Genomic DNA, 23,813 nt, shown 5'->3' on the forward strand with positions numbered 1-23,813 from the left:
CACACATCTAATCACCAGCTCCCAGCCTTGGCCATGATTTTCCTGGGGAAAAAAATGCTTGCTCTTTCTGTGGCCTTCTCTTTTTTCAGAGTGTTTTTTAACGTGGTGTTGGCCTGATCACTTTGCAGTCCGCTCCAGCTAAAGGTAATTAGGAGGAATGTAGTATGGGCAGAATAGTGCAGCTTTGATGGCTCCTTGCTGAGCAGAGGACTAACCACTGAATCAGCATGCCCCCAGCCCGTATATAAAGCCATATTATGTCTTTATAATGGGGATACTCAGGGAAAATAAGACATGATTTTGTGGTGTTGACAAAAACACAAGGTTTGGGAGATCCATGCACAGCATCATTTCATAGTGCTGCAATAATTTCTGTTTCTAGGTAGTTATCACTGCATGTGCTTTGCAAAACCTCATGAAATTATCTCACAGATGTGACAGTAGAAATTGTGTTGTAGTTGCTTTTTTGCCACATTAATTCCAAAGTTTGTTTTTGTTTTCCTTTGTTTTGTTTTGTTTTTTTCACCTCAACTATTGAAGCACCTGTTTGGAATAAACATTTTCAGATATGATTTGACACAACTTTCAGCTCTAAATGTTTATGTCTTTAGTTGTATGTTATCAACCATTGTTATACTATTTCAGAGGGGCATTTACATTTGATTATGTTGAAAAAGTATGTATTTAGACAATAAATGAGGATCACATTGTACACCATTCAGACACAAAGACTGCTCTTGGTATTGTTTCATGGTTTCATTCAGTCATGTCAGAAGGAGAGACTTTCTATGCAGCAAGCCACAATAAACCATTCAGCTACTGATGCAATTTGTTGACAATGTCCCTACAATAATAAATGAGACAGTTTACAATCAAGATGTTGATGCGTGACTGAAATGTGAAATATGAAAGCATTGTTAAACAAATGCATATCAGCAACTGCTGTCAAAGACTATATTCTAATGCAGCTTTTACATCTACATGGGTTGTCATGTATAATCCAAAGGTCTTTGCACAGGTCAGGAAGACTATAAGTAGCACAGTGCACAAAGAAATTATGAGAATGACTAAGGTGGCCTTGGGCTTGAGTGAGCGTATTTCATTTCTAATCATTTGTCAGGGAACATGCTGTTAGGAGACTAATGTGACAACTATCAAAGTACGCTGACTGCTGAAGAATTCATTCATATTGTGACAATATATCTGAGATGTTCACAAACTGAGGCATGTGGCATACATCTTACACATAATTTAGGATTTTTTTTGCCTATTAATGGAAACAAGGCTTAAATAGCATCAGTCGTATAACTTAGATTTAATGGTTTTCTTACAGGAGTTTGCTCTAGTCTCAAAATCCTCTCATATCTCCAGCTGTAACCTCTGGTACTGACCTTTTCTCTAAAAACTGCAAATGCTACAGTACATTAAAAGTGTTTCGTATACATTGATAACTGTGAGCCTATTGTGTATTCTCTCATGTGATGTAATTGCAAGATTTCAGCATATTTTAAGTCAGACACCAGGACTCTGGTCACCACACGCTGCTCTTTTATGTTACATTTATTCCATTCTGTGCCACTAATGTGCAAATTTGCCAAGTGCAGCACTAACACTGTGCTGCTGCAGATGTAGCATCTGCTCCTTGTGTCTGTGAGTGTTTGTGAGTGCGTGGGTGGGTGGGTGTTTGTCTTTCACTTCTTTGTAAAAAGCCTGAATGTGCTGCTTCAAATTAGCCGATCAGCCATCTAATCCTTCAAAGACTCTGGCTTCTAGGTGGCCCATCCTCAGACTGCATTGCATGCTGCTGAGTGGGTACTCTCATCACTGAGAGCTGCTTCCCTCGTGGGCTTCAGAGAACTTGGTCGGCCTCTAAACTGTGAGGCAGCAGATGCCTCTTGCCGTCATTGATGACCTCTGAAAATCTGGGTCCCCACTCTGACCCTTGAAATTATATTTATGGAGTGTGCCTACCCTCTTGACCAAGTCCCTGGGGGCTTCTTCCTGTACCATATCAATTCTCCATCTGCTACAGTAGACGTCTTTACTCTGTCAAATACTCCACAACACAATCTCCTGTCCTCACAGTACTGACTACTTTTCCATCATCTTTTCTTCCTCACACTCACAGGTCTACATCTCTGCTTGACTAGTTGACATATCAAATTGGATGCCTGCCCGCAGCTTTGAGCTTATCACTAGTGACAACAACATAGTGAATCCTGCCCAGACCACTAAGCATCTCATCGTGATCCCTGGCAGGAAATTGTCATATACAGCCTTCAACACAGCCACAAAACCTTCTTGCAGATTTGTGCTCTTAAGCATTGGTTAGAATAGAATATCCACTCACTGCAGACACAGATCTCTGTGTCTCATCTCAGACATCCGAGGTATTTCCATCAGCTAATGCAATTCTGCAGCTACATGTAGTCTTCAAGGCCCTGAAATTCCCTGCTACAAACACCTATGCTCCATTGCATCAGGCACATGTACTAACCTGTACTAACCCCACTAAGCCTTTGCTCCTTCTCACTGGGAAATAGTGGGCTATAATTTGGAGCAGACTTTTTAGAGCTGTATTTCTTCTCCAGATGATGTCAAACTAACTGAAGATTGTTGCAATGGTTCTCCAGTTCTTTTAAATATTTTGCTATTTTTCAGTTGTTCCTTATCTTCTGCTACATTTGTCATTGTTTTATTTGGTGCATTCGCACTGCACTTATGCTGTACAGCAGCCGTGTAATATATTGTAACTGAGATACACCTGGGACATGCTCTGGAGCTTAACCTTGAGGACATCAGCCACCTGCAGCTCAGTGAATCTTCTGACTGAGCTGTTGGGTTACTAAAGGGATGGTGGTGGAAGTGAGAGATAAAGACAATATAGGCCTAAGACAGAAATGAAAAGAAAATCCTCACTTCCATCTATTGTCGTAGGCAATGTGGAGGCGCTGGCTAACAAGATGGATGAGCTCCCTGCACTGGCCAGGACGTAAGCTTGGGGGATTTTAATGTTCACTGAGATGTGGCTTTAACTCAGGCTTCTCTACTGGACTCTGTGGGGAGTTTTCCATGTGAGCAAACTGAGGTAAGTGAAGTGGTGAAGAAGGGATGATGACTTACTATTTATACTTTTTTTTTTTTGATGGTTTCATTCAGGGGGATGCTCCATACTGTGAGTCTCAAGAGCAGATCTCCTTTACTGGTTCAACCACATTACCTGCTGCAAGGACTTCTATCAGCTTTGGCTGATTGTGTTGCCTAACATCACCCACAGAGATCTTGCATGATTACAAACACAATATTCCAACATGTTGATTGATGGTCCTTTAATTTTCTCAGTCTGGCTCTCGGTCTCACCCTTCTCAGTTCCCCCACTTTATAAAGTGTATGGCACTGGGCTGTCCATATGGCGGAGTTAAAGGTGCATAAAGCTCCACTGTTTTTTAATCTGAGTTTCAACACTGGCTGTGGACTTGAAGACAGAACACACTTATTTATTTGATTGCTAGAAAGCAACAAGATGATATGAATTGTTAAAACTGTATCAAAATGCCACAATTTAGCATGCATGAAAAGCTAAATGTATCATCTGTTCTTTGACCTCTTTTGTCATGAAAGTTTTATAGATACTCTGACTTTCTCTACAACAGACCACTGCGGGATTCACTGCAGTTTGCCTACAGAGCCAACAGGTCAGTGGAGGACATTGTTAACACAGCGTGCACTTTATCCTACAGCAGCTTGACAGCTTTCGAACCGATGCCAAGGGCACAGTTTGTGGACTTAAACTCTGCGTTTAATGCCGTCATTACAGAGCTGCAGAACACCAAGACCCTCCCAGCTGACTGTGCCTGCTCCCATCTGTTGGTGGATCACCGGCCTCCCAATTGGTAAGACACAACATCACAAGTCAAGCTTGAATAGCAAATGTTCAACACGTTCACTCTCAGCAGCGGCCTGCCACACGGGTGCGTACTCTCTCCTGTGTTATTCTCATTCTACATTGGTGGTGGCACCTCCAAAGACCTCTCTGTGAAGCTCCTAAAGTTTGCTGACAGCACAACTGTTCAACTGTTCACATTGACTTATTCATGATGGGGACGACTCAGCGTGGAGACATGAGGTGGAACAGCTGGCTGTCTGGTTCGGCCAAAACAACCCGGGGCTAAATACTGCAAAAAGTGGGTATGCTTCTGGAGGAGCCTCCCCTCCTCTGCTTCCCATCAGTGTCAGCACTGCAGCTTCAGCCTGACAAAAGCTCAGCAGATAGAGCACTTCTACTTTGTGTTCATCTGAGACATCCACCCAGTCTGACAGAACCAGGCAGCGTCACATCATCAAGTCAGCAAAGGAAATCATTGGCAGCAACATGACCTGTGGAGCACCAGTGTCAGGAAACATGTGACCGTACCCCCCCATCTGAGGAGTGGTAATGAAACCGTCAACACCAAGACACACTCCGACTTTTCTCCCTAATTAACAAAAAAAGTTCCCACCCTTCATCAACCCATCTCCCCATGCCCTGGTAGGAAAGCAGATCGCAAGCAGAGACTGTTTTTTTTGCTTCAGAAATCTTACCATCAGTAAACTCGACTTATATCACTGCTAATTACCAAAATGATGTAGAAAATATAATGTTGGTGAGTCCACTTCTTCTCCACATACTGATCCCTAACAGCAGAGAGTTTTAACTTCAAGCTTTAATTGCTAATTAATAGCTCCCTGTGGGTAAACAATGTAAATACATCACCCAACCAAAGAATTTCTTTTCAGCAAATATGGAAAGTCTATGGGGTCTCATTAAGCAGTGATGGCACACTTGTCTCTCTCAGCTCAAAAAAAGAAAAAATCCCAGCTTTAAACATGAGATGTATACAACCAAGGAATAGTCCACCCAGCCACCAGGGCACTGTTAGATTCCCTAATTTCGCGAAGAACGATGCATTGTGTCTATTAGTTGTGCTCATTAAGTAAAGCAATCGCAAAATCTGGGGATTTAGTTATAAATCACAGCTGATCATCTCTCAGATCTTGTACATGCTCCCACTTCCATATGGCTTGGCATTCATAATGAGAGATCAAAAATAAGAGCTTTAGACCAAATGTATGCACAGTGAAACAAATAACTTATTTAAGGCTATTTTGTTGTTGCCTTTATGATTCTTTCTAAGTGTTTTATTGCTTTAAATAAGTTGAAATCAATAGTCAACCATGGGACCAAACAAAACTCCATAACCTTGGAGCCCATAACACTTATTTTGAAAGGCATTGTATAAATCAAGGATATCTGCTGATAGAAAATTTGAAGAAAATCTGCTGTTGTATTACAGTTTATATAGGATTGCAAAATAGCACTTTAGACACAGCTTTCAGGATAATAAAATAGACTGCTCTCACACAGTCACAGTCATTACTGTATGTTAATGATCAATGGCAGTGACCTTTTTCCTTTAGTAAATGAATGGGCTGAAAGGACACTAGATAAAAACAATACACATCTTAAAGCTGAGTAGAATCTCAATGCCGACGTTCTGGCCATTCTGTGTTTATCACACTGAAGAGAAATTCTGCAAACAATACACCCGCCTTTATATCACTATCACCTATTTTCATTCTGCTCACAAGCTACATCCACACTGACAATATACTCTTAAGTGAGTAATAGCATGCAATGGCTCAACATTCATTTCGAGCACGTTGGTATCTTCCTCTGTTCATCCTAGGCCCTGGAAGAGACAAGCAACAGTGGAACCTATTAAGATGAGAATGATTAATGTGGCCAGATGAACCCTGTACTGTAAATCATTCTTAAATGTTGATGCACAAGACACTGTGTAATTACATGATCACAAATGACCCTGACAAAATAGTCATGGGAGTGCACTGGAGATGGTATTTAATGTTGATTTATGACAATGATGTGGTACATGTGCTGATCTGACTTTGGAATGATGCCTGGATTTTTTTTTTTTTTTTTTTTTGGGTGGGGGTCGAGCAGCGAGCCCTGTTTCTATTCAAAATCATAAACACACTCACTCATCATCACAGTGGCAAAAGGAGGGGAAAGTGGCTCAAATGGAAACAATTTCACTGCTTTGATGGTGGTCTTTTTTTAAATGAGAATGTCTTCTGATAAAATTGTTAACTACAATACATAACATTATTTAAAATGGCTAATTATTTTCCAAGTAATTGTGGTCGTGGTAGCTAGCTGTCATGCCGTACCTCATACATTTTAAAATTTCTGATTTATGTTATGGCCACTCATACCATTTATCAAATGAAATCAAATGATCCCAGCTGCTGCCAGAGGCCAAATGCTTCCACACAGTATGAGTGTAGCAGCCACCTCACGACAGACTCAGCCATTCAGTTTCCCTTTTGTATACAGTCTGTTGTATACAGAGGCTGTTTTCAAGCAATTATTGAAAACAGCCTCTGTGTAATACAGAGACTGTTTTCAATAATTGCTTGGATCCTCTGAAGGATACAGCCAAAAGAGGAGGGTCCCTCAGATGTCCTGAAGGCCAGTCTGACCCCTCGAAAACCGACACTGTCTAGTCTGACGGATGAAAACTAATGATGCATTCCAGCAGCCCTCATCAACTCTCTCTAATGTGAGCATGACATTTCTCTTAAACACATGATGGACTGTTGAATGCACATATATCTTTCGTTTCCTGATAATGTCCTGTTATAAACAACACAAAGCTTCCATTATTTATTCCTTGTAGTGGCTTTTTCATTGGTCTAGATCAAGCAATATAAAACCAGTGATCGGAAGCCCTGAGTACCTGATGGATTTACCACGTGATATTTCACAACTTTATGAGCAGAGGAAGACTGCCTGGGCTGCTTCATTAATTAACAGAGAGCTAAATGTATTATGCGATACTTAGGGAGCCCTCCATTGTGTCCCCTACATTTTTGGAGAAAAAAAATAGATTTTTTTTCTTCTTTGAGCATATGAATTGGGACATCCTTCTTGATGTGCTATGATGTATCTGGTCTAGAAATGAAGACCTTGGAGGATCCAGCTCATGAACTGGGACACAGAAAGTGTCCAGAACTACAAATAGACTGGCGTTTACAGTAAAAGTGCAAGGAGCAGTGAGGAGAGCAGACCTTCCTGGAGGGCAGCAATAGATTTTTGTATGCGTGGAAACTTACATATTATCAGGGGGTTTTGTCTCACATACACAGCTGAGTGACCAACAAACAGAGCGAGACAGACTTATTGTCTGACTAACAGATTGGCGGACAGACATAGAGACAGAACAACGTAAAAATGGAGGAAGGAAAATCAAAGCGGTTTACTGACAGAAAGCCTGACACACTAAAATGACTGACAGGCTGTGAAACTGGTGAGCAGACCTCAATGAGACTCCAAAAGGTACTTAATAGAACTGATAGGATACAAGTTCTCTAGATATGTGTGGATGCATGGAAACTGTGATAACCGCTGGACAGCTTCAACTTAATCAAGGCCTTCAAACGTTGTAAGGGAAAAGGGAATAAAGGAAGTGTTCTGCCTATTCTCATTCAACTCTAGATTGAGCTGTTTATCAGAGGGAAGTGGTGAAATTGTTGGTGGAGTGACAGAAAAGAGAGTGAAAGTGAAAGACCAAAGGGGAAAAATAAGAAGCTGAGCGAATAAGTGCTATTGTCATATGTCAAGCTTGCTTGGGTCCCTTCCCCTGATTGCGAGATGCAACAGAGCTACCGTATACTATTGAACCACTGTACCCAAAATAGACATTTTTGACAGGCACATGAAGCCTCTTAAAGCTTTTATCACAGTCACTTCAGTGTGAGATGATATTTAGTGCAGTGCTGAAACTGACCTTTGCAGCGCGCTTAATCTGCTGCTTAAACCCTTACTGTCCAGGTGCAAATTCAAGTGAAAATAATGAAGGCTGCATGTCTGGTTATGAATGAACAGTTTAACATGCAAATTCAAATCAAGAAGATAATAAAATGCAATATAGACTCATTCCTGTGCAGATTTTGTTAAAACTCAAATATTAAAATACCACAACTGACCGATTTGACCAATTTAATTCTCAACGCTGAGGCAGGATTTCAATTTGACCCTTAACAGCATCTGATTTAAACAAGACAGAAGTTCAAAGAATTGCCCATGCAGGCACTGAAATACAAAATCATAAATTCAGATTTTGTGCCTTTGTTTTGGAACATTAAAAATGGATTCACTGATTTGTGACCTTATGTATTATTCAAGTGCATCAGCAGCTTTGTGAGAAAACATGTTGTGAGTATTGAGTAAACAGTAAGGTGATCTGCTCAGTTAAGGTCATTCTAACAGGATGATACTCGCCTTGTTGTGTTAACCATTATTGGACAGGACATTTAATTCAGTTAGGCAAGGTATCATTTTGACCTCTGAATGAAATTAATAATACAAATATTGCCAACACATAGGACTAAACCCTCCTTCTCCTGTGCTTGCTTCAAAATTCTGGGACTTGAGGCAAACCAGTGGACATCAAAGTGTCTTATGAACCCATTCCTTTTTAAGTACAACATGCCCACAGCGTCTCCACATCACACACTTGTATGATGGGGTTTCTGTCAACAAACATGTGGTGTAACACACAAGGTTACTTTCCCTTAGCTCTGGTAGCCCACTTCACTAAATCACCTTCAGCTGACACACATACACACACACTTGCTAATAACTTACACCGAAACCTGGCCCCTTTCCAAATCTTTAATGGCATCGCTAGTTCCTTTAATTAGAGGGTTGACTATCAAAAGCCAGTAATAGGTAGCAGTGATAGGCCTACTAATAAGTAATAATTTGCAATAACACCTCTCTTGGTCCTTGTAAAATGCTGTTTCAATTCTCTGAATAACCAAGAAAAGCCCCCTAACTGTTACTTTTACTGTTAATAAAATGAAAATAATAATTACAGTAGGCTAATTGAATATCCTCTTGGGTTGGAACACCTGGTAAATATTTGTCATTAGGCTACGTATATGTGGGGCACGTTCCATTTAGGTAGGCGGGGCCCTGGGCCGTGGTCTTGCCCATTCTAGCCCACAGACAGAGATTGCAGACATTCCTAAATGGAACGCGGCCATTGTTGTGGGCCTAATTAGTCGCACCTGTGCAGGTCAGGACAGCTGCCTCGTAGTCTTAACGTCACTTGGCGGAGCTAATTTAAGACGGTTTTTCTGCAGAAATAACAACAACAAAAGAAACAACAACCGGAGGCGGAGACACTTCAAGATGGACAAAAACGGAGACACAAAAACTTTCGACATGAATTGTGCGCGTGTTACAATGCAACGTCAACAAATGCTGTACAAAAACAAGCTAGCCAGCTGTGGAGGAAGCGCCGTGGGACGTCTGAGGACACCATCAACTTCTGGACATTTGGATACTGCAAGAGACAGTAGAGTTTAGAGTTTAGAAAATTAACTCAGAGGCACAGAGACAGTAGAGTTTAGAAAATTGAGTCAGAGGCACCAAACCTTGCGGCTAATGTTAGCAAATAGTGAGGGACAGAGCTCTGCAAGCTCATAGGACCGCGTAACTGGGACATTTTTGGACATGGACGTGGATTCTTCTGCTGCAGGAAAGACAAGAGAGAAGACTTCAGAGCAGTGAGTAAGATAAGATTTCTGTCTGTTTTGCTATCTCTCTATTAGCCTAACCGCCTGTATTAGCCTTAACTGAGTTATTACTGTTGACTTGTCTTGCATTTATCATGTTTGTTTGGACACCGTTGTGTCCTTGTTATTGTCAGCACAGTTGCATGATGCAGCCCACCAAGGCTCTGAATGGTTTTGCACCTTATCCCTTCACCTGTTGACTGGTGTTAAAAATTTGTCTGACATTTTACATCAGGTGCGTTTGAGTAGTGTTGGCTGAATATGAGATATTAGCCTACAGTACTTAGTTGCATTATTCATCAACTTATTCAACGTCTATATATGTCATTAAGCTACACTGCCATGGGGCACATTTCCATGGGAGCTGCACATATCATCCTGGTTGTCATTAGTTAACCTAGCAGCTGCGTGTGATTTTTATCCAACTAGAAAAGTCTCACCTCACATTTAGAGGAGACTGGACCCTGAACTTTGTGTGTGTGCACTGATGTGAAAGAGGCCTGGTGGTCTCTATTTCATCTGAAATCTGTGAGGACTACAAAGTAATGCAAATGCAATGTGGATCAAAAACATCAATTCAAACAAACACTTCAATAATACATTAAATTAATAAATAAATAATGTAACAACAATTTTCATTCAGTCCATTAAAACAGGAGAAAACATAGGCCTAGGTTAACAGGATTGAGGATTTAATCTAATTTGTACTTTTTTCTCTTAATGTGCATTTATTATTATTATATTATTATTATTATTATTATTATTATTATTAGGCCTATTATTATTATTGCTGTTTTATAGCAGTTATTGCCTCTTTCCTGACTATGTGTCCTGCCGTAGTATTAAAGCAATTTCCCTGCAGGCATCAATAGAGTTTGTCTGATTTTGATTCTTTCTCTCTGTTGACATTGAGCGTGACTTGCAGCACACTCATCCATGTCGCCTGTTGAGTCTTGCTGAGGGGTGTGAGCCAATAACTGGCCGACATTGGGGGTGTCTAGTCAATTTAGGCTGTTGGGGATGTTGCATCTAGCTGTGCGAGTCAAGCGCTTTGATAAGCCCTTGAATGAATTGTGAACAGTGTCTTATTCAGGGAATAGATGGCAGTTGTTGCAGAGGGGTGGATTTGCTTTTGTTTTTATGAACCTAATGAGGGTGATGCCTGTGACTTGTGCACATATCAAGCCCTCAAGAATGCCTTCACGATGTTTTCCTAAGTGTACTGTACGTCTTGATTAGCATTAAACCAATTCTCTGCCAGTAAATGATTATTTGCAGAATATTCAACATTTGCCTGTGTTGGTAAACATAAATGATGAACTAAAGCTCATTGCTGTGGAGGCAAGAACAATGTAAATCTGATGAAATGAAACCGAATTAGTTAAATTTGGATCAGACAAGCTTATTTCCATAATTAGCCAATTGTGTTTGGAGAGTGACTCATTTGAATCTGCTCACTGTTGAAATATGCATGTCTTGAGTCATTTAAAACAAGGACTTATCTCTAATACAATATGCGTGCATGCTGTGGTTCCCATGAAAGTAATGAAATGTCTCTTTGTTGATGAACATATGCAGCTTTGATTTGTAAATTCAGCTTAAGCCTGGAGTGTACCCATGATACAGTATGTCATAAATGTTAATCCAAGAATGGCTGAATAAATAAATCACCATTCCTATACTGAACCCTGCTTGTATGCACAAATCCTGAACATTGATTAAAAAGAGATGGCCCTCCATTAAAAGTTATTGCTCACTTTCCTCTAATTTTATTGCATGTTTGAAGTTTTACTTTAGAGAACTGAAGTCAGTTCAGAAACACAATACATGTCATAACTGGAAAAGATGGAGGGCAGTACATCAGATCTGTTGGTTTAAAATTAAACATCCATTTCATTATTCAAGTATCAGATGTTTTATGGTGCACTTACTTTGGTTTGAAAAACTTAATTTGACTTAATCGTGCAGAGACAACCGCATTGGCTGAAAGTTTCATAATGGAGAATGAACTGCTGTTAATTTCTCATAGTTGTGTAGTGGTGTGTTTGTAGATCTGTGACTCTGGCCTTGCTCTGTCTCCTTGTTGTGATGCTTCCCTGCTGCTCTTGGCTGCCATTGGTGTTATTCAGCAGATCCACATTGGCATTCATTTGGAGTCATGTTTCAAGTCACCTGGTGAATATAAATCAAATATGCACAATTCTTTTCACTCTTCTGTGGTTTCCAGCGACTCCTTAGAGAAATATGTGGCTCTTTAGTTGCAAAATACTCCCCTATGTACACCAAGTAGCCACTAACTTTGTCTGTCTGAGTTTTCCCCCCCGACGTTTGCTTTCAGTGCCTGTAAGAGTGATGGTAGTGGAGTGGAGTGCATTTGTGAGGTTGTGACTTTATTTTGAGGTGGCTTGTTAGCAATGCTGAAGCTTATTTAAATGTCTTCTGCAAGTTGCAGTGCACTGGCCAATCATACAAGGTATTAAATCTCCCCTTATAATCTGAAATGTATGTCATGGCCTTGGTGCTATTTCAGTGTGATATATGGTAGATACAGCCTTGGAGGAGGCACTGTCAGAATAACTAAACCCAGAGCAAGTATCTGAAAACCCATTGTAGCTCTTGAAGATGCCATGCATCTATTTATCTATTTATTTAATACCCTAAATCCACCAAACAAAAGGTGGTGATACAGTATGCCAATTACCTGAATATGAAATACCTCCACTGTCGTTTATGTTGTGGTATTCTGAAGTTTACTCATTATCATGAAACATCAGTGTAAATGTTACTGATAGATTGCATCATCAACTTTTCTTACACTTGCTACTAGGCCTATATTTTGGGTTGAAACATATTTTTAGGCTTATCCACCGACTAAACTGAACATCAAAGTAATGCATGACTGAATATGCTGAATAAAGTTAGAGTTATCGGTTATCAACAAGCATCAGCAATAATTACTTTTGACTATAATTCCAATTAACACCATGGGTGGTTTCATGTTAAATACTTAAAACCCAGCCTTATCTCCCTGCCTGATTTTTTTATTAAAATAAAAACAAAACAAAAAAACCCTTGTTCATAAGATGATGGATCTCTCTCTCTGTTTTATTTCTATCATCACCCACCTCCAACATATGGTAAACACATAAACCAAGATGTGAATCACCTATTAACTCTGTTGGTATCTGTCAGGTTATGGTAAATCATTTATTTACAGGTAATTTACAGAGTCAGTACAGAGCGCTGTCAGAATAGCATTTTATTCAGACTGTTGAACAACTTTCGCTTTGTCCACTTGATTAAACAAAGCCATTCAAATTTGGGTGCACACCAAACGGCCCCACAGAGACTGCCCAAGTAGGCTCTCTCTCAGGCAAACTGGCCTGCAGTTCATTAAAAGAGACCAGAATCTGAACCAGCCGCAGGAAATGACCCAAGACGAATAGAGGAGAAAGTTGTTGACATGTAATACCCTGCTGTAACTCATGTTTGAAAGTCCTGTGTTAAAAATCAGTCGCAAGAACAAAGGCGAGCTACAGGGTCAACCGGCATTATTCTTCTCCAGCTAAAAACCTGTCTTTTCTGAATTAATACAATCGCCATCAGAGAGCAGGGCGAATTGACAAAAAGCTCAGACAAGTTTGTATTTATTCCTGCTCACTGCCAGAATCACCTTGTGTTAAGGTTAATTCATTCCTGTGCACCACAGACCAGTGTTATTTATTGTTACAGACCACATGTTCCCACAGGAACAATAGTGAGGTGCTTCAGTAACTTAGCTGGGTCTTCTGAAAGAATATTCAAAATTCACTTAGTCATTCAACTGAAACTCTGGATAATGTGTTTATGTAGTTACTATATAACTACCATTATCATGAAGAAGACCTGAGGAGCTGGCTAGCAACGTGACAGATTATATACTCCCCACATATTTTCTTTAGGTTGTGTCAGTGTTGTACAATCAGCACAAACAGTCTTGGTGCAATTGTTTAGTGCGTGTGCCTCCCATATAGTAACGAATGATTCTCACTGACAGCCTTAAATGCTCAAGGGATCAGATGAAAGGAACCAAACAGTCAAGCTGTGCTCATAGCCTGTTAGTTCTGTATTGATCAATAATGTAGAATTGGGCCATATATTCTCTGAGAGTTCTGCTTCAGAGAAAAAACTAACATGACCTGTGAAGAAAATCACCTCTGAATTTACTAATCAACCCTAATGTAATGTTAAAATAGAAATTGAAAATGTTTGCAGCAAGTTTGGTGTGACTAAATGGGTTACAAATAAATCTAATCTCTTTAAGCTCTAAGAGTCCCAGAACTATGATCCCACTATTCAAAGCTATCTCTTTCAATCCCATGTGGGATATAGTTCAAAACCAAAATTTTACTGCCCCTCTTTAACTATAGTCTTATATTTTCCAACCAGTCGACTTCCATTACAGTCATGGCTAAAACAGACTTGACAATTTTAACTTTGTGTATTTTTGACTCCCTGCCTGCAAAGTCGTTCCTTTTGATGAAAGCTATGTTGGATGGTGCCAAAACCCAATGTCTCACTGCCCCTTTCCACTTTTCTAAAATATTCAAGTAGCAGTGAAGATCAAGGACAGCCCTGGATTTCAAAGCCATCTTTTTTTCCCACACAAACCCCATGTAGGAAAAGGCACCACACTTGAATATTTCACTGCAGAAAATGTTTCTTTTCATACTGTTTATTCCATTCAACAATCAATGTCATTGCACTTACTCCTCCACCATGTCTTATACTCATTTACTGTGCAACATAATGTATACAGTGTTGACTCAACTTATTTTTGTATCACTGTGGAGTTCTAACAAGAACGATTTACAGTGTGTGAGTACTTCAAAAGCCTCCAATAAGCTCCGGTAAAGAAGACCGTTATAGTACAGCATTTCTTTGTTCTTGGACACAGCGTTATAAATCACACTCTGAATTGTTATGTAATACCTGCTTAGTGCTGAGTCTTAAGTGTGATTAAAAAGCTGTGAAAACATGGGCTATTCACACATACGGTGTATGATCCTGCAGAACGTGTCGCAAGACATTATCCTAGATGTGTACGACAAGATTTTCTGATTCAAAGGACCGATGTTTGCTCTGACATGAAAGTGACAAGTAATTTGGTGTGGACCAAGTCACCTAGAGGGAGCACGGACATGTGGAGAAGACCCATCTGGTGGTGTCGATCATAGCAGATGGAGCGGGACGATCAGCCAAGTGGCCTCTGTTGTCAGCGCCATTCACAAATAGCGCAGTGCATTGCAACTTCATGAGCTGATTAGGAAACAAGACACAGGCAGAGATGAATTGGCCTCACCCGCTGCGTAGCATTAAAGGACACGTCTGCTTTTCCCTCCTTTCAAATGACACAGGGATAGTCCACCCTTCTGGTGCATTTTTCGCTCCTTGTAGACATGAGGAATTGCCACAGAGATCAAAGCACAGAGTGTCAGTGGGTCCACAGGGATGATGCACGGATGGGATAGAGACTTGGCCTGCTTACATGCTGCAGACTGTTACTACAGAGGGGGGTCGTCTGGGCAGAGGGAAGCAGCGACTGTTATCTTACACATGCATCCCAGTGGGGGATCTATATAGAGCGATCAATACTTTTTGAAGTCATAAGTAGCTTCCAAAGCCCACTTTTTCACCTGATTTGGCTCCATGACCTTGAGGTACAAGTAATGTTCAGACAAACATCAGTGATGTAGCTATACATTATGGATAGTTATCTCTTAGCAAGTAATTTGCCATGAAAATCACAAACATCCAACACTTTTTATGGCCCAAGTATGTGGACAGCCATGGAACAATCCCTGTGAAAGTGCTCTTGGGAATTGTTGTGTATAGAGAATGGCCTTCCCTCCTCTGAAATCCCATTGGTACCTGCATTAAAATGTCCAATATTACTATTACTACCGCTGCTACTAATCATGATCATATTTAGAACTAAGTCCAAAGCATGATAGCAGCCCCAAGCCTGTTTTTCTTTTTTCCGCGTCTGGTGTAGTAGACATTTGACTGGTTTGCACAGACGATCCTGACCTCGACCTCCATCCAATACATGTGGGATGATTTGGAATTTCAACTATGAGTCTTACAATCCAGCATCATGCCTGATTTCATGTTCTGCAGTGCATACAGTATCTTACTGAGAGCCCTCATACAAGTGTGGGGGATGTTGTACAGAAGTATGTGAAGTCCAATAGTTTTGTAATGAGATGTTTAACAGTTGTATATGTGTAATGTCCAGGTGTGACATACTCTTGGCCACATGGTGTATTTTAAGTGCTACAGTTATACATGTATATTTCCAAAAACCAACGCCTCTGGGAAAGTCTCGGGGTGATGAGCACTTCATCTCTAGAGCCTGTAGAAATTTACATTTTTTCCCCTAATATAATTCAGGGCATACAGTAGATGGTGGGATAATGACCCAAAGTAATCTTGGGACAAAAAGAGGACATACCGTTAAAGGTAAATACATTTTCTTTCATTATCATTTTAACAAATGACTGACAGTGGGACATAGGAAGCAGGGCACTGCAGCAGCAGCCAGCAGTAAAATTAAATATGTGCGAGCATCCACAAAGTCTTTAACCATATGACCTTTATCAAAAGTAATTTTCAGCTGGGGGTTTATCATATTCCACATGGACCCCATGCATAATACACCATTGGTTAACAGAGTTCAGCTAGTTATTTCTCTGCACTTTTTGTTTTTCCAGTGATGAACTGTATCTCTGTGCTCGAATCTGATTAAAGTGCATCATAAAAAGCACAGAGATTGAGGGCTGATGTTTTTGTTGATGAGTGCCGGGCACCATCAAACCCATCAGCACAGCCAGGCGCAGTTATCACTTTTCCCCATTTTACATCTCTGGTGATCAACAGTCTGTGCCTATCCAGTGGGGTAATTGGCCGTACATCTTCACCAGTGAAAAGGTTAATTAGTATGCTATTATGTGGGTGATTGAAAGCTATGATAAATAATGCAATGGGTTTTACTCAAGATGTGTTTGCTGCAGTATGCTGCAACCAGTAATGCTTGGTTATTTGATTATCTATTTATTATTGGTCATGCATTTTGCTAAATGCAAAAATATGCACGGCCTAAAAAGATCTGTATGGCTGTAATTATCAACATTAATTATACTGTTTTGTTTATCATGGTGCATGCATACACTAAATTTTAAAATTGAATTGAAACACTTTGTGATTCACTAATTGCATATCAATTCACTATATCTAAGGACTCTAAATAAAGTGTCTGTGTTTACTGTGCTATGCAGCGCTGACCTTGCCCTTAAGGGCCCCCTGAGGGCGATGTGTTAATGGGGCCCCTCTCTGCTACTGACAACGCCTCTTTATAAGGAAGCAGGAAAAAAGACACCAGCAACAGTAAATGTAAGCATTTCATAGAATCATGTGTGAACACACACATTTGCAGTTTTAGATTCATTTGCACTTATAATGTACAACATTATTTTTTACTCAGCAATCGCCAGGGTTACTGTCATAGTTCCGACCATAAACGGCGATTCGGCGGCGTTATTCTCATGACTCGCCGCAAAACCGAAAGTAAGGAAACGCTGGTCGGCTCGCCCAGCATTTCCGCCACCACTAATAATAACAAAATAACGATAGAGACAAAACGATATATTTATTGAAAATGGGCCCATTAACAAGTGTGGGTAACGTAGATTCATCCACATTAATATGAGACTTTTTTATTTTTAGAAACTCCTCGTTGTCCCTTTAACTGTCATATTGGTTGCAGGCTGTCCATAGAATTTGTTTATGGAAATGTTTGAGTTTATAACTAAACTAGGTCCATTTTAATGTTAGTTTTGGTCTCAGAGGCTTCACCATCTCATTTCAGGTGGAAAACTGTGGTAATATTGACACGTGATACGATGTGAAACCCCCTTGCATTTTGATGGTTTACTTCCTGCTATGTGGGTTTGCTTGTTGCCAGCATGCCTGACCTTTAGGTTTTAATGATACCTGCTAGCTTCTGTTTTTGAAATCTTTGTCTTTAACTCTGTGTTTGAAGGAGAGTCGTGACCTCATTTGACCCCAGTGTCATCTAATTAAACTGTAATTGCATGACAATGAAGCATGATGAAAGGAAGGTTCTTCTAATTCAAAATATTTACAAAGACTAATGAATGATACAAGTGTTTGACATGCACAAGCAGGAGTGAGTTTTTCTCACCTTCCACATCTAAAAGCACTTCCTCACTGTTTACAATATTTATGACTTCAGCTGAATTGCCACATAGTTGTTTTACTAGTAGTTAAACTAATCAGTTTGACAAGTGAGTGATTGTCTTTTTTTTTAGTTTTTAAATTTACAAACTGTTAGTAGAGTGACACTGTTTCATTTGGGAATGTCAAATTGGGGCCCACATGGTTGTCTGCTTCAAGATTGCTCACAGTGGTCTATTGGGTGTAGAACGCCTCCTCAATGTCCCCATGGCAACAGGCCATTTTTAAGGGACATACATGGAGTGGGGCAGGGAAATACCAGTAATCTTACAGATTATGACCTCCTTGAGTAGGATAGAAATCTGTGATAGGGAATCACCAGGAATGTAAATACTACAAAAAGCTTGATGCAAATGTAGTTGATGCATTGTGTGTGCATTCAAATTTGATTCCTGCTTTTGTTTTCTATAAAATCCTATCAACAATTCAGGAAAGAAATTGTTATTATGTCCATGAAGCATTCGACACAAATATACGGCAGCAGTACAAAGGAAAAGTCTCTAACCACCACATCCTATTCAATTTCACGTTCCATGTTAAGGCCACATATAATTACTGCAAACTTATCTTGTCATCGCATCGCGTGCCTTCAAAGCCCAGTCAAAATGCATATATGCTTTTGATCTAATATCTCTGCCATTTTATCATGTTGCAGCGGGATTATTGGGATCACTGTCTGTCGGAAGCAATCTGAGGCCCTAGATAGAAGCATGACCAGCCAAACTCTGTTTTTCTGCTTGGTTAATCCGACAGCACCTTCTGAGGAGATCCAATTAAATCTCTCCTTCAAAGAATATGTGACTGCTGGAGCATAGATGAGATGAGAAGGATGGGCGGGAGGAAGGGAAGGATAGAGGGAGGGAGGAAGGGGTCTCCGATCTTCTGTTTTAATCATTCTAGATCAGTGTCACACTATTTAACCAGCCTCTGCAGCAGAAGAGTGTGTTTGGGAGAACAGTGGAGATTAAAAGGCTTGCGTCTGTGTATGTGTGGGTACACGACCACTGTGAGGAACGGATGCATGTGAGCTAGAGGGCTGAACTGATAAACTCATCATATATCTGTTGATTAAAGGTGATAAGATGAATAACATCTTAGATCAGATTTATCAGCGCCTATAATTACAGATCTTGGAGGGAATTTCATGGTGACATACTGTATTTACACCTCACATTTCTACTTGAATTTCACAATGTAGAGGAAAATATTTGTCTTTTTAGGAACAAAAGCGATAAGAGTACTTTGTTTTTTTCACAGTGCTTTCACAATGCCACTCAAGCGTTTGAAGTGCACTTCTGACCATGAATCTCTCTTGGAATGTTAGTCACTTTGCTTGGCAAATTACTCAACTTCTGTAGCAGCAGATTACTGTGTTTCCGTTTGGGGAAATACAAAATAAATTGTTTTGCTCAAATGAAAATGATTCCCCTTACAAGACACCCGTACATTATGTTATTGCCACGTCTTTGAATTCATTCCAGAGGACCATGTTCTCTGCATGCTGTAGCAATACAGTTTTATCAAGTCTGTGACTACAGTTAATTGTTTGGTAGTGGGCTCTCGAGGGATGAAGAGAATGGCATCCTCTTTGTTAACACTGCCCCGATTGATCCGCTGATTTTCATTAAAATACATGATTGGTAGACTTGAATTAATGTTTCTTGTCACTGAAGACCTGATAACTGATCACGTGTCCGCGGTAGTTAGAGTCATTTACTGTGTTGTGTGCAGTCTCTGATCCCACCTTATCCAATCAGCTGGTGTGCAACAGCAAAACATGTTGGTTGTGTGGTTCTGATAACATTCACCATCTGCAATGCATGCCAAAAATAATCGCTGTTGGTCATTGATCAGCTGATCTCACTTACACTCACTTAGATGATCAATATCAATGCAATGCGATTGAACTAGTTAACATTTAAAAATAACAATAACATAATAGATAATAGACAAGAAGAAAAACACTGTGTCTCCAAAGCAACTTTTTCCCTTCTTCGTGACATTCCCCAGTCATCTTGTAGTCAACAGTGCATGCCGGAGGCGGCCTCTGCCGGAGTGAGTGGCCAGTAATTATTATACGCATGACAGGTATTTTTCTGCTAATTAATTTTAGGATAAGCAGGCAACCGTGCATGTTTTCCACTTTATTAAGCAGTGCTGGTAAAGTGTTGACAGTTGAGGGTGTGTCCTTGTTTCAAAGCTTGCCAGGATGGATGGATAGATGATGAAGGGATACCAGGGGGGATGAGTGGTGGGAGCGTGAAGAAGTGTGGGTCTGAGACTCAAACTTTGAGATGAGAGAGATACAGGGGTGATTGCACATATTAAGTGTATAGTAAGGACTCTGTGTCAAAGCTGAGATCCCACTACAAAGTATCAAGCCTCTAAAGCGCCAGAGGTGCTGACTCTCCCATAATGGGGTTTAGACCCTCTCTGTCCTCTCCCTCATCCACACGTTTGTGCGAAAAAAGCCTCTTAGGGCTCAAAACCGCTTTAATAGAAACTCCTCAAATTTTTTTGCTGGAGTGTACACTGAACTCTTCGCCACAGCTAAAGAGATCCAGAACACAAATGTAATGGCTTCCCATCACGGCGTGACAGCTGCTGCGAACTACGCACTGTGACATCCTGCAGAGTAGATGGTCCACTGGAAGTGATCCCCCACATAATCTCCAAATAAGCTCTAATTGTCAGATTGAAGTGTGTGCAATTGTCCCAACTGTCTGTGGCACGCTGAGCACTCTTATGTCTGCCTTTTATTAATGAGACACACACTTACGGTACCATTTCAGATGTCTTACTAAGTCAAGATTGCTTTAGATAAAAGGCTGAAATGCTTTTTGGCTTTTAACCAAAGACTGATCACTTTAATATTAGATAAGAGCTACTTCAATTTGGATTCTTTAATTGTAATGTTTGTTGTTTTTGTGATTTTGTGCAGGTCATTATTACAACTTGGGTCTTGCTTCTGCTGTCTAATTGCTAATTGCAGGATTACTTAACATGTATATGCATTTAAAATGTTCATCCAAGTTTACAAATTATTACCAACATAGGGAGCACAGAGTATTGTTGAAATCTTAATTAAAATACTGCATCACATAAATGTACCTGTGAAGTTATGCTATATGATGTAGTACAGCTGAACTTTGATGCATTATTTACAGCTTGAATTAAGCCTATATCATAGCTGTGAATTCTTCAAATTACATTGGAGTGGCAATTCTGCTTTTAATGTGAAAAACAGAGCAAGTGATGAGCTGTGGGACATTTATATCATCACGCTAATGCACAACTCAAGTTGTCATTTTTATGAATTGTCAATTCACATTGCACAATGCTCTATGTAAATGCATCTCAGATCTCAATGACCTTATGCATCACAGGTACACAGCATTAATGGCTAATGATGTGCCAGGTGAAACGAAGCATAGAACACACATGAGGCATGCTCGGCTTTTATTTCCACCAGAACAATCTTGTGTGGCTGTGTGGAAATTTTAAGCTCTTGCCTTCTTGCACACACAAAAAATATTTGCGGAATGCAAAATCTTACATTATATTTGGCCAAGGAGATGTACAATACAATATTTGTGTTACATACTGTACAGCAGCCATACATTAACACTGTGCTTCAGTTTGTCCCACAAACCTCCACACCAGACATCATTTTTATTTGCAAGCGTAAACAAACACAGTTTTGTCACTACATGAAAGGAAATCTTTGTTCTAAAACAACACAGTGATGCAACTTTTTTTTCCTCCACACCCAGCAGTCCCTGTCTCTGTGAGGCTCTCTCCTCCTCGGCTGCAAAATGACGGCACATTTGCATGACGAAAAAAGAAACACGGGTCCCTTTGATATGCCTCTCCTCTCCATGCTTTCCCCTTAGTTCTTCTTGCAGGCCTTGCTCACTAGGGACAGATAATTGTCAGGAATCTTGCTCACACTTCCTTCTCGTTCCTCTGCTTGGCAGTAATGATGGTAAGCCTTTTGAGGTGCAACAGGGCTGGGGAACCAATTACAGATTCTGAGTTTAGCAGGCTTCAGGAGGGAGAAGGCAGAAGGACCACACTGCTGCACTTTGTTAGGTAATAACACAGAAATTAGCCATTAACAGTGGGTTTATTTTCTTTGAGATCTTGCCCTGGATGAATGCAGTGGATTCTTTTGTGAGCAAATTTGCCTGAGTCGATGGAACCAACTAATACGAATTGTTTAATTACAAAGACTGCAAAACGAGGAGATGATAGGAAATGAGGGGATTTTTGTCGTTTGAGGCAATAGAGTTTGAGGCGTCTCTCCATTTTAAGCTAGATAATCCTCTAAATCAAGTCAAACATGTAGCCTTGTCCTCCTTCTCAAAGGAGGAGAATCAATTACTAACGCAAAACCATAATCAGGGTTTCTCAAAAATCTTTGGAACAAATGGGTCAACATGTTGTGCTGCATGAATAATGGCGCACTCCTTGCACTTTCTGCATTCCTCTTCATTCCCCAGCTTGTTCTCTTCTCTTCTTCTTCTTCATCTTCTTCTTCTTCTTCTTCTTCTTCTTCTCTTCTCCCCTCCCTTCATTCAATCACGTTCACTCTCCCCACGCACTCGAGAAATGAATGCCTCAGCTGCAAATTTCCATCAAACTTGTGAAATGAGTGCCAAAAACAAAGACTGCAGCTGTGTTTTTAACCAAGGGGAGCCTTTTGTCTTAGGGACAACTTGTGGTGCCATAACCTCCCCGAATCCGTCTCCTCCTCCTCCTCCTCCTCCTCCTCCTCCTCCGTTGTCTCATCGGAGTTAGAAGCCGGGCTGCCACACTGAAAGATTCGTCTCCTTGTGAGACATGGGAGTCTAAATGTTCCATTCCATCGCTTACATTTTCACCAAGGCTTATTATGCCCACGATAAGACCTGTGGCTGCACACATAGGAAATATTGATTATCCTACAAGGCAGCAGCAGGGACACAAGATCCAATGGCAGGGGGCTGACAAAAACCCGCTCAAGTTCTCCTCAAATATCACAACTGATAGTCAGTGTTTTGCTCATAATACAGAAGAGTCAGGATGTGTGCTTTTTGAGGTTGTATGCAACCCTATCTTGACAATGACAGAGCACTTTCTAATCTGTCAATCTGTAAACGTGTCTTGCGCTGTTTCTGTGAGATCCAGCAAGAGGGATGCAAAGTCAGGTTCGCTGTCATCTCGATGTGAAAACATGGGGCCGCTTATGGTAATTAAAATGTCCACAAATCCAAGACAAATTTGCAGAAAAAGGCATTTTTAAAATGTTGGTAGAACTCTGTGAACTGGAACTTACCCCTTTGGGATGATTTGAAACACTATCAAATACAGGTAGCCCAAATTGTTCACAAGGGAAGTCTTTACTGTATATGAAAATATTTTGCATATTTCAAAAAAGTAAGCTTGTTTGATTCCTACCGATTACATGGTAGGAAGAGGGTTAGCAGCCGGTCAGTGTAAAATCTGCGTCACATTATTACCATGTTCTGTGCAAGCTTCCTCCACAAGTTAATTATGGAAAAAAAAGTAGTTAGTTTTTTTTTCTTTTTGGAATGTAAATTATTCCTCTGGGCAAAGAGTTTGAGCAAATTTTAAGCCTCAGATCCAGATTATTTGAATTTTGCACAAATACTTTCAAGGTAAGTTGGAAAGGAATATCTTCAGGGGCATTTTATGCTTCTGGTCCAATGGAGTGTTCTGTTTTCTCAGGAATTCTTAAATAATTTTGATAAAAAATATAGCCAGTAAAACCACAGTGGAAAAAATTGTTTACTGATAATTACATAGGAAGTTGATTTTAAATCTGATCTCAGAGTTTTATCAATGGGTTTATCAATCACTCTCAGAATCAACGT

This window comes from Trachurus japonicus, chromosome 2, assembly GCF_045865225.1.
Source record: "Trachurus japonicus isolate A0001 chromosome 2, Traja_1.0".
Classification (NCBI taxonomy): Eukaryota; Metazoa; Chordata; class Actinopteri; order Carangiformes; family Carangidae; genus Trachurus; species Trachurus japonicus.